The sequence below is a fragment of the Protopterus annectens genome, chromosome 2.part0, assembly GCF_019279795.1.
Source record: "Protopterus annectens isolate FY-2018-M chromosome 2.part0, PAN1.0, whole genome shotgun sequence".
Classification (NCBI taxonomy): Eukaryota; Metazoa; Chordata; order Ceratodontiformes; family Protopteridae; genus Protopterus; species Protopterus annectens.
This window is the reverse complement of record NC_056728.1, coordinates 844,597,579-844,613,962: the sequence shown is the minus strand read 5'-3', so window position 1 is coordinate 844,613,962 and position 16,384 is coordinate 844,597,579. Positions and strand designations below refer to the sequence as shown.

Sequence of the window (16,384 nt, the reverse complement as noted above, 5' to 3'; positions counted from 1 at the left end):
ACTACAGAATGAACTGGCACCCCACCTAAGTACCATGTTCAATCATAGCCTCACCTCAGGCTTTGTGCCTGCTGAATGGTGCACAGCAACGGTTATCCCACTCCACAAGGGGGGAGCCACCACGGACCCCGAGAACTACTGCCCCATTAGCCTGATGAGCCTGATCTGCAAGACCATTAAACTTATCATCATGAAACGTATAAACAAAGACATTGGTAATCTCTGGACCCCACCCAGTTTGGGTTTGTAAAAGGCAGATCATGTCTCCTAAACCTGATAGACTTCTTTGAAGCAGTCACCAAAGCCATAGACAAGGGTGAGGTGGTTCAGACAGCATATCTAGATCTTGCCAAGGCTTTCAACACCATCCCCCACTCTGGAATTATAGATAAACTCACTAAAGTAGGTATAAATCCCTATGTCACAAGATGGGTTGCCCACTGGCTCACTGACAGAACCCACACTGTGAAAGTAGCAGACTCCAAATCCAACTTCAGACCAGTGACAAGTGGAGTACCATAGGGTTCAGTCCTGGGTCCATTCCTGTTTGGTATCTACTTCTCTGAAGTACAGGCTAACACAGAAGGTCTTTGGCTAACGAAGTTCGGAGATGACTGCAAACTAGGAGCCATAATCAAAACTCCTAACGATATGGACATTCTACAAAAGGGCCTCATTGAGACAGATGCCTGATGTCAAAGCCATGGCCTCAAGCTCAATGCCAAAAGGTGCAGTGTCATCTCCCTTGGTAAAAACTCTGTACCTATGAACTACAACATAGGCGGTAGTATACTTAACACCGAAAGTGTGATAAGAGACCTTTGGACACAGGTGGACAGTAGTCTCTCCTTTGATAATCACATCACCACAGTAGTCAGGAAATCCTTCTACATTGCACACCTCATCACAAAAGGTTTCTCATCCAAAAAAAAGAGGTCATTGTTCCCCTCTACTCATCACTCATTAGACCCATTATAGAGTACAACGCCCCTTTTGGTATGTACTTTACAAGACATCTACAACAACTGGAAAGGCTGCAGAAATACCTCACAAAGAGGATTACTGGCCTCAAACAGATGCCCTACGCAGACCGTCTCAAAACCTCCAGCTTTAATCTGTCGCACATCGCCTACTCAGAGGTGATCTCTGCTTAACATATAAAGCTATGTCAAACCCAGAGCTGTTGGACATGCTCCACTTAAAGAAATCCCAGTCCCTCCGAGCTACACGCTCTAGGGACCTAAACCTTGTCACCACAATAAAACAAACATGCCAGATGGATAGACTCCTGTCCCAGAGACTTCCCATACTCTGGAATAGACTACCTATCTATATCAAACAAAGCTCCTCATTAGCACTCTTCAAGAAAAATCTTGATGATTGGATGGGAAATAGGAAATTCATCCCGGGGATCACCTCTGTGGCTCTGCTCAACAGTGGCACAGGAAAATAATTTTCTTGGGTGGCAAAAGCCAGGGTACATTTTTGGCTGGGCTTGTATAGGCCCCAGGGCGGATAGCCTAGTACCTACCTATTATATAGGATCACAAATTATCTGTATACTTTACAGCAACTAGGAGAGCCCCTAAAGGCTCCATACAAGGACTTTACTAGTGAGTTTGCTGCAAAACTACAAGCCATTCAGTATGCTGACCATATTTCCACTCCATATCAAACAGACTGGCTTCATAAATAAACCAACCTGGATGAGCAAATGAGGATCTGCAAATTCACCCTGTCTGGTTCTTTATAACCTTATGGATAGGGGGAGCATGCAGTGCAGACTGCAGTGGCTAGACTCTAAAAGGTCTACTGGAATGATTATCTAGTATATAGCTACATGCCTATGAACCTATTATTATACTTCATAAATGAACCTTCACTAGCAGAAACAGAACAACAGACTGTTTTTCAGCTACAGATATTGGCTGAAGGACTCCCATTTTGTATTACATATATTGAAAAGCAACTCTACCATATTTAACACCATCCATTTCAAAAATAGCCACAACCCCACATTAAGCTTTAAAACAGCATCAGGCCACATAACATCCTACACAAACAAACAAACAAATTAAAACAGCTTGGCACAATCATACACAACATGTTTACCATAGAAGACAGTAAAGTTGTGCAAGGTGAACTTACCATAGATGTTGTAATGATCACTGCTGCAGTAGCCTTAGCTATATGGGTTATATTCTACCAAGAATAATTAGGCTAACTAGATTCCAAAGCTACAAGGCATCATCCATGTGCAGAAAATGTCAAGCTGGCCGAGCTGAGCTGACTAAAAGATAAGTCTGGTTGCAAAGCATTTCAGAGCTTTTCTGCCAGCACAAAGACAAAGGCTGAAATCTGAAAGGACTATGCTAGGAACAGCAAAACATAGATGTCCACACCCTGGCAAAAAAAAACACATCAAAACCAAGGGAGATGAAGTGAGGGAATGGCTATTGCAGCAGTGATCATTTAAACATATAGTGTTATGATTAGTCCAACTTACACAACTGTACTGTGTTCATTATATTGATCACTGCTGTAGTAGCATTAGCTATATGGGTAGATTACAAAAGCTAACTACATTTAGCAGATGGAAGAAGAAAAGTGCAGGAATCCCTAGAGAGTGGCCCTAGCAAAGCTTGATCTGGACAAAGAGAGTGCATGTGATGAAGAATAGGTGGAAACAAAAGAGTTTGATCTTTAAGATATGGAATGAACCCCCAGGGAAGAAGGAGCTTCTTCCCGCTGTTATCTATAACCTCGATGACTGAAATTCAGAGCCCATTTGTCTGAAGCAATCTGTTATCAAACAGAAATGGAGATTAAGACTTCTGGAAGAAAAGGAGGGGCAGAAAAGGAGTGGATCACAATGTCTTTTGAAAAGGCATTCAGACGTATTGGACTGTCCTTGGTTTTGAGAGGTTAGAGACTTGGAACTCTTTTGCCGTTCCTTTTTAAACATCTGATTATCTGAATTCTTTTGAGACTGTTTATTCTGTTTTCTGACAAAAATGGAAGAACAGAAAGAAAATCCCTTGAACAATTTGGAAAGGGAGAGCTGAAAAAAATTGAGATTCCCAGGATCAGCTTGCCCCTTTCATCACATTTTTGATCACCTGTGCAACAGAGGAGACAAACAATAAATCTCTATCTGAGGGAGAATTTAAAATCTCATTTTTATCATCTGGTAGGTTCTGAGAATGCACCCATGCAAAATTCCTTAAAACTGTACCAGTGGCCAAAGCCCTGGAAGAAGTATCAAGAGAGTCATACACACACTGCAAACAATGAGTAGTGACCTATGCAAAAGAAGAAACTTAGTAATTTAACCCAGATTTTTCCTCACAAGATGAAAACTACAGATAAACATTTCTCATACTTTGACAATTTGTCAGAACAAACTTTAACATATGAACCTAACAATTCAAAATTCTGAAAACCAAAGTTGCAGAAGTATAGACTATTTCCCAAACCTATCAATAATTTTCCCATTCTTCTCGGAAATAGTAGGACTGGAATTAACTAAGTGCATAGCACCAGTGGGATCAACTAATGTTAAAACTACTGGGTCTGATTTGGGAGTAGTATATAAAAATTTAAAAGACTGAGCATTTTATATGTTCTAGCTTCCTTTTGGGGGGCTGCTGGCTGGCTAAAAGGGAGTTTGTAGGCAGTAACAGACACATCCTATACAGCTGACAGAACAGGAGGAATGGTTGTAGGTTCTGAAAAATCCCTCAGTGTTCTCCCACTGAAAACACTGGCATATTCTAGCAATCATCTCAAAGAAAGAGAAACCCCCACAAGGAGAATCAGGAACTGAGCTCTCCTCAGAGTCTAAATTAGAAATCTGAGGAAAAAAAATGAATCTGTCCCTGCATCTTCCTGTTCAGATTCAGAATCTTGAATCTCTTCAGGAAAAGAGGGATTTCTCTATATTTTACTAGAAACTACTTTACAAGAAAGATCAATAGCCTGAATTAAACCCTGAGCCATCACCATAATCTACCCCCTTTTTTCCCATTTTCTACATGGGGTTGGGGAATCATGTTAACTGTCGCCATCTCTCTTGATTCAATGCCACACTCCTGCTGAAGGCAGGGGCATACAAAAATCCCATTTAACACTCAAACAGAAGGGAAGAGGACTTAGTTTTCTTTTCTTTGTAAGTGCATGAACTTTCAGGAGTACTTGCAAATGTCTGTGTCTCTGCACTCCAAATAAAGATGAATGCTGCTCTGAGGAATGTACAGTTGTTCACATTGCTATTTATCAATTTCTTAAGCTAGGTTGAAACAGATTCTAGCAGAGATTTTATAATTAAACATTTGCTGAGAAATAACAGAAGTAGGGCCAGATACAGAGGGGTGTGGGTATAACCACCTTAACAGAACTAGAGGTAGTAGGCTTAGCCACAAAGAAGCACTGAGTCTAATATGATCACAGAGACCACCAGTTATAGGTGCATTCAAAGGACCTGATCTACTCTTTTTATTAAGCAGTGCAGAGTTTAGTGAGGAGAATGACAATGAAATTCTGATTTCTGACAGATATTAGTACAGAAGTATTTTTTTTTCTAAAGCATTGCTGGAGGTCTTACATTTTTTGTTCATTTCTTTAGCTGTCTTCATTGAAGGTTGTCTTTCTTCAACTTTTTTTCATATTTCTCCTTCCTGTCTTGTTTCTTTGTCAACCTCCCCTCTAGATATTTTTACATAATGGCGAAAAACAATGTAAAACAATTTAATGTATCAAAATCAGTGCTGAGTCTAACACTAACACACTTTATAAATATGTTAACTTATTCCACAAACTTGGTCAATAAACAGCCTACACATTACACTACTTTTGCATGTATATGGTGCCTAAGGTATTTGGACAGTGAGAAGAACTGAAGAAAGTGCATGACAACACAATGTGTGTTGTTTCATGCATCTATGCAGGTATATTCAAAGACAGGCATGAGAAAAAGAGGTTATGTCGTACTATAACGTTCCATCTGTATTGTTGATCCTCGTTCAGTCATTACGCCTGGGTTATCGATTCCGACCTCGGAACCGAGCCAGCCATCTTCCAAGCTCGCGACAGCCACGAACTCTCAAGCTAAACTCTTACCCACAATTCCCCTCTCCCTGTTACTTCAAATTGAGTTTGCAAGTCAAAGGAAGTAGAGGCTAACTCTGGTCAAAGAACCTACCGAAACAGGATGATGAGAGCCACTATAAGCCTGAGGAGAGGGAAGGATGGAGGGTCGTAATGACTGAACGAGGATCAACAATACAGATGGAATGTTATGGTAAGACAAAACTTCTTTATCTGATATTTTTAATCCTCGTTCATTCCTTACACCTGGGACAGAGTCCCCAGCTACCTTTATTCCTGGGAGGCTCTCAAGGAATGACATTCCTGAGCATCACTGAACCAAAGGACGCTTTTCTTCTGGAGGCCAAATCCAGTTTGTAATGACTGATGAAGGTATGGGGTCTAGCCCAAGTTGCAGCTGCACAAATGTTAGGTAAAGAAGCTCTAGCATGAAAGGCAGCAGAAGTTGCGACCAACCTAGTGGAATGAGCCCTAACGGCTGTAGTCAGAGGGATATTGTGAGTTTTGTAAATAAATTTGCACAGTCTTTTAACCATTTAGCCAATGTGACCTTAAAAACAGCACATCCAAGTCTAGGACCAGAATAGGCCAGGAATAATTGATCTGATTTGCGAAAAGCCTTAGTTCTGTCTAGATAGAAACAAATTTGCCTGTGAATGTCAAGGGTATGTAGACAATACTCTCCTCTGTTAGAATGATTGGGAAAAAAACTGGCAATTCAATGGATTGGTTAATGGACATTTCAGAGATCACTTTTGGCAGGAAGGAAGGATTAGTTCTCAATGACATTCTATCTTTATGAAAGATTAAGTAAGGCTGTTTGATGCATAGAGCTTGAAGTTCAGAGATACGTCTGGCTGAAGTAATGGCGCCCAAGAACAAAGTTTTCCAAGAAAGAAACTTGAGGTTGCATGAAAAGGCTGGTTCAAAAGGAGCCGCAGTCAACGCTTGCTGGACTAAAGACAGATTCCATGGCTGGCTAGGTTCTCTGAAAGGGGGTTTCAAATGATTTGTGCCTTTTAGAAAAGTCTTGGTAGTGGAGGAACCAACCTGTGAGCTTCAGGCTGTTCAGGTTGGGGTAAATCAGGTTCCGTGGATGGGAGATCAAATCCGGAGTTGGATCGAGAATCCATGGGTGATCTAGCAGGTGAGGCAATAAGAAGGGGAACGAAATTTGCCAAGGCCAATATGGCGCAATGAGGATTATCTTGCTCTTCAACTGGTGGGCTTTCTTCAGGAACTGGGAAATGAGAGGGAGAGGGGGAAGGCATAAAGCAGACCTGAGGGCCAATCGTGGACTAGAGGGTCCCTGGGTGACTGTCCCCGAGGGGGAATAAGGGCAGATTAATTGCTGCACTTGTAGCTGGTTGGGAACACAAAAAGGTTGCAGCAAGGGAAACCCCAGCAGTTGAAAATCTCTGCCACTATAAGAGGATTTAGAGACCACTCATGTGGTTGCAGAATGCACCTGCTCAATCTGTCTGCTATCATGTTAGAACTCCCGGGAATGTGCATTGCTAAAAGAAAGTGGTTGGTAGCCATCACCCAGTGCCATATCCTCATGGCCTCCCGACAGAGTGGGTAGAATTTGGTTCTGCCTTTTTTGTTGATGTACTAGACTACAGCCATGTTGTCCGATTGTATTGCAATCATCCCTGACAGAAGGAGGGGATGAAATGCTTGCAACACTAGAAGCACCACCCTCAATTCTAGGACATTTATATGCAGATGATCCTCTAGGTCCGACCAAGTGCCTTGGGCAGTCTTCCCCTGAAAAAAAAAACAACCCCACCCCATCAGGGAGGCGTCCGTGGTCACTGTGGCTTTGGGCTGTTGGGGTGTGAAGGGGCGAGACCATTGCGACGGGTTCTGCGACATCCACCAAATCAAGTCTTGTTTGCATCTCTGAGTCACCCGAATCTGGGATGAGAGAGGAAACTGAAAAAGGTACCACTGGATGAGTAGTAACCATTGTAAAAGCCTCATGTGAAACCTTACGAGGGGGACAATGGTGATGGAAGCTGCCATGGAACCCAACAGCTGTAGAACAGAATGTGCTGTCGATCTTTCCCTTGACAGGATGGGTATGAGTTGTTGTTTTATCCTTAAAATTCTGTGCTCTGGAATCGATACCATGCAGTTCTTAGTATCCAACAGGACCCCAATGAATTCTATGGATTGGGATGGGGATAGGTTGGATTTTTGCCATTTTATAGTTATGCCTAACCTTTCTGCAGTGTGAAGAGAGTATGCCAAGGCTTTTTCCAATAGATGTCTGGTGGGGGCAGTGATGAGCCAGTCTAGGTATGGAAACACCTGGAATCCTTGCAGTTGCAGGTGAGCTGTGATGACTACCATGCACGGTGAACACTCTGGGGGCTGTAGAGAGTCCGAAGGGCAGTACTCAGAACTGGTAATGACTGACTCTCGCACAGAAGCAAAGGAATCTTCTCGATGGTCTGCCCACCTTTATGTGGTAGTACGCATCTTGAAGATCTATAGAGCACATCCAATCACCTGCCTCCAGGACTGGGTGGATAGACTGTATTGTGACCACCCGGAATTTCTGTACTTCTATGAATTTGTTTAGTACACTGAGATACAAAATTGGTCTCCAGTCCCCGATCTTTTTTGGCACTAAAAAGAATCTTGAATAGAATTCGGATCCTATTTGGTCTGGTGGGACTATTTGGATGATTCTTTCTTAGCAGCTTCGAAATCTCTAATGCTGCTTCTACCCTTTGACTGGGTGGAACGTCGGGTAAGCTCCTTAGTGGTGCGGGACAAAGATCAAAGGGAATATGATAACCTCTGGTTATTATCTCTCATACTCAAGAATCAGTGGTAATGGTTAGTCAGGCAGAAGGGTACAAAGAGAAACGACCCCCAACCACTTCCAGAGGAAAGCAGTTAGGCTGCTTTTCAGGAGCACTGATAGGACTGGCCAGAGAAAGAATCTCTGGAACCCTGGTTGCATGGACCTCCTCTTCCCCGAAAGGGGTGTCTTCCATATGAGTTTCCCCCTTTGCCTCTAGGGGAAAGCTTGGCTTGTGCATCATGGAAAGAACCCTGAGACCTTTTGTACCACATCTCCCTGCTCTTCTGGTTTCTGGAGAAAGCCCGTTGAGGGGAAGAATAGCAGACACCCACGGCAGAAAGGGTCTTACCGTCCTGTTCACACATAGCCAGTGTGTCTTTAACCATGGGTCCAAATAACAAAGAACCTTTAATGGGAGCATTCAGAAAGGAAGCCTTGAAAGGTTCCCCAAAATCACACAAGTTTATCCAGGCATGCTGTCTCATAACTATGCCTGCACCCACTGCTCCAGCTGCTCCTTCTAATGCGTGAGAAATCAGACGCATGGAGGAGTTAGAAATCGATTCAAGGGTGGCTAACTGTGAGGCCACTTTGTCCCAGACCTCATCAGACATAGCTCTGGCCAAGGTTTCAGAGAGCTCAGAAATTAAGTCTCTTTGAAGCCTGGTAAAATGTGCCATATAATTCAGGGACCTGACTGCAAAGGTCGCTGATGCAAAGGTATGCTTCCCTAATCCGTCCAGTGCCGGGACTCTTTGTTGGGCGGGTGGATAGTCTGGCTTTCTTCTGCCATATCCTTCTTTGTTGCGGCCGCCACCACCAAGGCATCTACAGGAAGACCTTTGGACTAGTGAGGCTCATTATCTGGAGGGGACAGGATTTTATCTGGCCTGCGGGGAATGGCGTCAACAGCATCATGAGCCTTCCAAGTATGCTGCACGACGAGCCGAACAAGGTCGTCGGGAGGTGGAGTAACCCAAGAGGTAGGGGGCTGGGCACAAAAGACCTGCAGGAACACAGACTCTTCAGAGGTCAGGTTAGAGGGTCGCCAACCACCTTGCTTACGTATTTCGAGGATATCTCCAAAGGATACCTCAGAGGGTGACCGAGGGGACACTTCCCCATCATCAAAGTCTGTGTCTTCCTTGAGGGACTGTTCTGGGGAGTCCACATGCTTCCTCTTACACGAACTCTTGCGATGAACTTCTGCAGGGGGAGAATCTGGAGAAGACAGCACAAGAGGAGCCTCCAGTGGGAGTGTGTCCTGAGGCCCTTGTACCCAGTGTCCTTCAGAGGTGTCTTGTGTAAATTGCGGTCCAGAGGAGGATAGCGGCACTGACAGCACAGGATTGCCAACAGATGCGAGAGCCTTCTCCATGAGTTGGAAGGCTGGTCCACCCAAGGAGGTCACACCCCACTCAAGCAAATCAGCCCACTGACTTGGAGTCCCTGGATGGCTGTGAAAAACAGGAGTACGTACGTCACAGTTAGCATCCAGAGCAGTGATTGGAGTGACAAGTCTCTCCTGCCACAAAGATGAATGCGACTACTTAGTGAGGTCCATGAAAGGAGCCGAAGTGAGGGAAGTCTGTGCTACAGCAGGGGGCTTCAAAGGCAATGAAGGAGGAGAATAAGTAGAAGTCCTTGGAGAAGGGTGATCACCTCCAAAGGAAGAGTAGTTCCTGGAGGGTTGGATATTTCCGGCCAAAAGCAATTGATCCACAAGGTGCATCACATCACATTCTGAGAGGCTTCTAGTGGATCTCACAGACATAGCTGAAGGGGAGGCAGGTCTATTCAAGGATGCAGGAAACTCGGTGCCCACAAAGGGGTCTTTAGACGGTGCTAAAATAGTCATCTGCAATGAAAACAATGGAGCCGTAAAGGCTTGTACTACTGGTGCCTGCACCGAGGAGATCATCGGTGCTGAAGGTAAGATCTGCACCATTGAGGTCAGTGCCGAAGTGGTAGTTGGCACTATGGTAGGTGCTGAAAGGGTCTGTGTGGAAAACAAGGTAGTCGGTACCGAGAGAATAGTCAGTGCCGTGAAAATAGTTGGAGTCGAAGCAGAAGCTGGCATTGGAACAGTCATCAATGCCGGAAAGGTCTGCATTGAGGAAAAAGTCGGCCGATAAGGAAGTCTGAACCAAGGGGCCCCTCGGTTCTGATGAGGTATAGGGCACAAAACTTGGTGCCAAAGTAACGGGTGGTGCCGAAGGCTTCAGTGCCAAAGATCTAGGCACCAAAAGCCTTGGGGCCGAGGAAGTCAAATCCGAACTAGAAAGTTTGGCCTTCTTAGGTCTTGGTTCCTGTTTGTCCCCGGCAGGAGATGATGGGAGAGACTTGGCCTTCTTGTGTTCATCTCTTTTCTTATGGGAACTAGGAGGGGTTGAAGCCTCTGCCCCGGAAATAGCCTCTGAAAAGATAGATTTAAGTAGTCCCTTTAAAATCAGCTTATTTTTCCTTTCCACCAAAGTCCTGTTAGAGTAATTAGCACCAATCCTGCAAGGCGGGTCAACAGACAAGTGAGGCACACCCAAACAGTAAACACATAATGCATGTGCATCCAAAATAGGCATGTTATGCACACAATCCACACATCTTTTAAATCCCAGACTACCTTTTTTCTCTGCCATGATAGGAGGAAGAAAGAGAAGGAAGGAAGAAGGTACCAACAGTGATACAAGAAATACCCAAAGGTAAAGCAGGAAAGAATTTACCAATGATGGTAAAGGAGTTACCTCATGGTAACAAGAAAGAGTTTCTAGATGTGATAGGGTAAGAGATAACTATTCAACAAATTTAGAACAGAGAATAACTGCAATACGATAAAGTATTATCAAAGAAGTTTACTTTGCTCAAGAGAAGTGGCTTGACACGACTGAATGGCAACGCGGCAAACGAAATATGAGGTAACAGCGAGAGGGGGATTGTGGGTAAGAGTTTAGCTTGAGAGCCTGTGGCTGTCGCAAGCTTGGACGATGGCTGGCTCAGTTTTCGAGATCAGAACCGATAACTCAGGCATAAGGAATGAACGAGGATTAACAATATCAGATCTTTGGTTTTCATAAGGAAGAATGAGAGAATGGGACAGTTGATGGAAAATCTGGACAGGCAAGGAAGAAAACAGAAGGTGGGTAAACTCAGACATTACAAGGTGCTTTTACAATGACTATTGCAAAATAGGACATTGGCAGCTCTGAAACTCCACCAGCCTGCCCCAGAAAATCTTTTGCATTACCATCTCAAGGATGTAAACAAAATTCAATGGCATGCAATTTCCGGAGCTAGATAATTCAAATTTTCTGACATTTTGGAGAAGCCTACATGAGAAGAAAGTCTGAAATTGTAAACTAGATAATGATACACTAATGCTCAAGAGGTATTTTAAATTGGTTCATAAATTGTTACTGGGCAAAAACCAGAAGAGCCCTTACAAGCCTAGCTATGCACTTCAAACCCATTTGGGTCTTGAGTATCATGGGTGTCTATACGTCTGGAGGGAGTGCATGTTAGAAGGGCGGTAACTAAGGGATTTTGGGATGGGGGGGGTTTAGTTAGGATAATACTTTTCTTATTGATGGCCTCTGTCCATAAGGGGTATGGGGGATCAGACTGGGATAAATTTACAATTTCTCACGCACTTCTCAAGGTTTCATTTGAATAGGGTCAGAGAGAACCTCTATTTTACACACATGGGGAGTCTAATAGATATTGCGGGGATCCTTTGGGACACATATCTGTCTCTCCGGCATGTTCTGTTTATGTCACAAGCAAAGTTCAGAAGCCTAATCTAGCATTTCTGGTGCTGCTTGTTTTGCTCATATGCAACATATCCATCAGGGCTAGGTATGAGGAAGCCCTGCAAGGCAGACAAAGATCCCCGCTCAGCATAGCAGTCTGTAGGAGACTGAATATAGAAACAGAGCCTTTAGGCAATCAGTGTAGGGCAGGGTATTCATGCCCTGAATTCTCCTGGTGAGAAACCTTTGTGGATGTTCCAAATGTTGTAAGTGTCTGGTTAGGTACATGCCAAAGGTGGCATAGAACTCATTGATAAATCTGATAAGGGGTGAATTGAGTGGTACCATAAGTTACTTGGACCTGGATGCCATACCCTTACCTATAAGTTGGGTGACATGTATTTATTTATTTATTTTACATTTGTTTACTGGGATGGTCCAACTGAGTGCCCAAAGCTCCAGCCTAAGTTTACATTTAAAAATGATCACATCGAGTAATACAAATTATAGACAAAATTGACAAAAAATTGACATAGAATAATTTTCTTACTATCAAATGCCAGCATTTGGCTACATATGTTCCCAGATCCCTTACTCTGGGTCAACCCAAGTTAATTACTCCATCAATAAAATACCCCTTAAGAGAAGACCCAATAGTAAGGGATCGAGCTACATATGTTCCCAGATCCCTTACTATTGGGTCAACTCTTAGGGGTGTTTTATCGATGTAGTAATTAATTTGAGTTGACAGCTTCCCAAAGGGCAGTATAATGCATTTTTTGGCATTGAATTTTAGGCCATGATTTTGGTATAAGTCATTTGTCTGTGTTAAACCCTCTTGCAAGCGTCTTGGAAGGAATCTATAATAGCTCCCAATTTACAGTCATCTGTGAACTTGGTGAGCAAGAAGTCTTGAACGTTAGCCCCAACTTCTGAGAAATAGATGCCAAACAGGAGTGAGCCCAACACAGAGACCTGAAGTACCAGTCGCTTGGTGGAAGTGTTCTGACCGATCTTAATTCTTGGGTCCTGTCTGTGAGTCAGCCAGTAATCCAGTGAGTTATGTAGGGATTTATGCCTAGTTCTGAGAGCTTATCAACAATGCCTGAGTGGGGTACTGTAATAAATGACTTGGCCAGGTCAAGATATGCAGTATGCACTGTTTTACCCTCGTCCATTGCCTTTGTGATCCTCTCAAAGATGTCTACCAAGTTAAGTAGGCACAACCTTCCCTTAACAAAGCTAAATTGGAATGGGTTGTGCATGTAGATTGCCATTTTCTTCCATGGCTTTGCATATTAGACTGATAAGTCTATAGTTAGACTGACTGGTCTGCAGTTTCTCTGGGTCAGTTGACGGTCCACCTTTGTGGAAATGGATGACTGTTGCAGTCCGCCATTCACTTGGAATGTAGCCTGCTTTGAGGCTGTAGTTGAAGAGTGCCTCAAGTGGTCCTGATAGGTCATGTTTTAGACTGTTCAGGAGGTAACCGTGAATGTTGTCAGGCTCCATAGAGGTGGTGCTCTTGGCTATTGCTAATAGCTGGCGAAGTATGTTGGAGGATATTTCACCTGGTAGAGCTGGAGGGGACTGGGAGGTGAAGTATGAGCTAAATTTATCAGCCAGCACATTTACTATTTCACCCTGACTGGTGAAGGTAGAACCATTTATCACAGTTCAATACACTGCTGTGTGTTACCTTTAAGGTTATGCTCATAGCTGAAGAAGGCCTTGTGATTGTCATTAGCCTGCAAGGCTATTCTAACCTTGTAGCTGGCCTTGTTGGACTTAATTAAACCCTTCTAGTTTCTTCTTTAGTTGTATAAGAGAACACTTGTCTTTAAAGGAATTTTTGTTCCTGATTTTGGCCATGAGTTTTCTTCTTTTTTATATATACCCTGTTTAGGTAAGGATTCCACCAGTGGGGTTTGTTTTTAGTGTTTGTTTTAGGTTTACTTGTGGTAGGTATGGCAGGCTCTATGCAGTCATTTTTACATGTTTGAATATGGACTCTAAATAATTCTGCATAGGTAGCTGTAGTCTCAAGGATAGAGTTCACTTGAATTTTGACAAACTGTCACTTAATAGAATGCAGTCTGCCTTAGAATAATTCCTAACTGTTACTGGTTTAGCTGGTTTTCCAGAGTGATTTTTACTTCAAAGGAGACAGCTTTGTGATCCAACCTTACTAGTGAGGATGTGACATGGGGGGGGGGGGGGCACATGGAATGCTCTCCCATGTTGGTGAGTACCACAACCGGTATGTTTTATCTTCTCGTTAGAGCATACACTATCTGTTCCGTTCCAGGGTGCTTATGTTAACGAAGTCCAGGAAGAAAATGATTGATGTATAACCATAGTCACAAATGAAAAAGTAAGAAAAAAATAGGGAGGAAAGCCCAGTGGCTTCACATTTTAAGGAATTTCATAATGGTGAGATAATAGGCTTGGAAGCAACAATTTTAGGACAAGTAAGGTCAATTCAGGGTTTAAAAATAAAGAGTAAATTAGTGAGAATGGAATCAGTTATGATTTTAAAGTTCAACACCTTAGTACCAATAGGGTTAAATAAGGAATGCCACTGGAAATGCTTCCTTTAATCAGGGATGGGATAAACTATATTTAATTGTATTTAGTTGAATAATTGTTTGTCGAACACAATATATAAGCTAAAGAATGATGAACAGAAGTATACTCTGTAAAGGCTGTTAAGCCGAGGCACTAGAGAAGATCACTGACTGTGTGCTTCTACAAGGTGTCTATTTTATTCTGGATGTGATTTCATATATGTTTTAACAACGAGGCAGAGAAATTTGGTGAATTTTATTGTTTTCTACTGGAGCTCCTATTGTGTCTTATTGGATGTGTTTTTTCATTAAATACAAATAAAGGTAATCACTGGCTCTTCATTTGCAACTGTGGTTATACATCTGTATTTTTCAGTGAACTGGTGGTTATACAAATATCATGGCCAGTGATTCCTTTAAGCCTCTGCCGAGAATTTTTAGGGAGACCTTGCAAGAGGCATCCCAAAGGACTCTTGATAATTTCTTGCTTCTGCAATGGAAGGAACATTACTGGGTCAAAAACAAACCCAGGAATCCAATGCAATTAAAGTACAAGGACAGAACAAAGTGCCACTGCCTTCCTTCAATGCATGGGGTGAAAACAGAAGTCAACGTGTCAATAATCCCATTGCAACTGTGGGGAAGAATAGGGAAGTAATGGCTTCCCCTGAATTGTTACAACTTCTAGACAAGGAGGAAAAGCTGTTATACAAGGAGACATCAGTCTTCTTTAATTCCCCAAGCCTGCAGCAATGTACTGAAATGCATATTACACCTTGGGGGTCTCTGAGCTGCAAAAAGTCCATCCTCCCCGTTTAATTTAGAAGACGAGAAAGACAAAGGCTTTCATACTCGGTGGGTTGTTGCTGCTCAAAAATGCAGTTTAGAGTGGGTGAGCATTTTAAAAGAAAGAGATGACATGAAGAGGCAAAAGCTGATCATGGAAACTAAGGAAATATGTCAAAAAATAGTGGAAAAATCCAGTAATGCAACACTGGAAAGTTTTTTGGCTACAGTGAATGACAAGCTAACTGGATATGAGAAAGAACTCATTGAAAGGAAAAAACATAAACTGTATGGAGACATCAGAGATTATGAACGTAATCAGGCATTCATAATCTCAACCAATCAATGCAAACAACGTCACTGTGTGAGGTTTCAACAGGAAGAAGGAAGAAGAAATGTCAACGGCCATGTCTCCACGGTGAGGAGTGATTCTTCATTTGTTATAGGGGACAGTGAGGAGGAAAATCATTTCCCAAGGTTACTGGAGGTGAGGAATCTGGATTATTTAAATAAAACTTTTTGGGAGCCAGGAAGGAATAACAAGAAAAGGTCCAGAAACTACAACTACGGACATGAGAACTATGGGGAATATCATCCTAGTTCTCGGGCAATTAAAAGAGGCAAATGGCACTAGTACAAATATAAATTGCCAGGGAAACTAAGTAGTTAATTTGTCAAATTATTTTTTACCTGCAACAGATTTAGCAGTACTAAATAAGGGTTTAAAATTTATACCCACGGCTTTCCCAAGAGTTCATGAGTTAAAATGTGAAGTATTTAAATTCATTAGAAAACTGAATTTGTGAGTGTTTTTTGCCCCAAATGACAATTTTTGTAATGATAACAGTATAGAAAATGAATCTGTTTTAAGTAATGACAGTTTCCACTCATGTTTCAGATTTTGAAATGGATTCATATTGTAAATTGTACACTGAAAATGTATCATATAAAAGTAGTTCATGCCGGTTTGTAGGGATGATAGTATCCAGCAGTTTTCTTATACACTGCAATTTGCAATCAAAAAGAATGTGATAAAGTAAACAGGTCTAAATGGAATTTCAAATATAATATGACTAAAGCGGAATGGTCAAGTTTGCAAAAATTAAGTCAAAATAGAGAACTTATTTTCAAACCATCTGATAAAGGAGGTAAATTAGTAATATTGAATTACATGCAATATTTAAAAATGTGTTATACTCATCTAAGGGACAGAGATGTTTATGCATTAGATGGATGGACAGTTATTTAGAAGCAGTAGCCATGTATAAAAAGCTATTAATGAAAGGACTGAGATTAAAGTATTTTTCTCAAGATGTGTATAAAAGATTTGCAGTTAAAGAGAACATGATGGCTTACTTCTTTTG

At 42.3% G+C, this 16,384-nt stretch overlaps 1 protein-coding gene across 1 annotated transcript in view; it reads right to left on the bottom strand.

The window, feature by feature from the left end:
* The window catches only part of CDKL2 (cyclin dependent kinase like 2), a 2,041,037-nt gene that overhangs the window by 846,087 nt on the left and 1,178,566 nt on the right, over positions 1 to 16,384 (bottom strand). The gene's annotated exons all lie outside the window — the stretch shown is intronic.